The sequence below is a fragment of the Fragaria vesca genome, linkage group LG2 (assembly GCF_000184155.1).
Source record: "Fragaria vesca subsp. vesca linkage group LG2, FraVesHawaii_1.0, whole genome shotgun sequence".
Taxonomy (NCBI): domain Eukaryota; kingdom Viridiplantae; phylum Streptophyta; class Magnoliopsida; order Rosales; family Rosaceae; genus Fragaria; species Fragaria vesca.
The window spans coordinates 2,764,828-2,765,704 of record NC_020492.1 but is presented as its reverse complement, the minus strand read 5'-3'; positions in this window follow the sequence as shown (position 1 = coordinate 2,765,704).

Genomic DNA, 877 nt, shown 5'->3' with positions numbered 1-877 from the left:
TCAGGTAGTGGGGTGGTGTCTGGTTATGTTTGTGACACAGTAGGGTGCACAACATTTTGATCAAGTGTGGGTGCAGGCAGCGGAAGATTGGTATGTGGTGGTGGTGTTGGACTAGAAGAAGTAACCCAAGGTTGATCATCATCAAAAACTCGAGGCAGTGGTTCAGTAGAAACCTGAGACGAAAGAGGATACTGTGTTTGGCCCGTAATCCTAGTTTGACCTGGATTTGAAGCTGAAGAAGAAGACTGTGTTTCGAAAGGAAAGACTGATTCATGGAATGTGACATCCCGTGAGATGAAAACAGACTCTGTCTCTAAATCATAAACCCGATATCCCTTTTGCCCATTTGGATAGCCAAGGAAAATACACTTGGTGGCTCTAGGGTCGAACTTGGTGGGTTTGTGAGGATGTGTAGAGGGAAAACACAAACAACCAAACACTTTGAGATGAGTGTAGTTAGGAGGTTTGTTGAACAATTTTTCAAAGGGGCTATGTCCAGAGAGTAGAGGTGTTGGTGTGCGGTTTATGAGATAAGCAAAAGTGAGAATGGCATCACCCCAAAAGGATTTTGGTAGACTTGCTTGGAAAAGAAGTGCACGAGCTACATTGAGTAGATGACGATGCTTGCGTTCAACAACACTATTTTGTTGTGGTGTGTTGACGCAACTCGTTTGATGCACAATACCTTTGGAAGAGTAAAAACCATCCATTTTGAACTCTAAACCGTTATCACTACGAACTATTTTGACCTTCTTTTCAAACTGAGTTTCAACAAGTTGAATGAAATCAATAAGAAGTTTTCGAGCTTCAGATTTTTGCACCATTAAGTAAACCCAAGTACACCTAGTGAAATCATCGACAATGGTAAGAAAATATT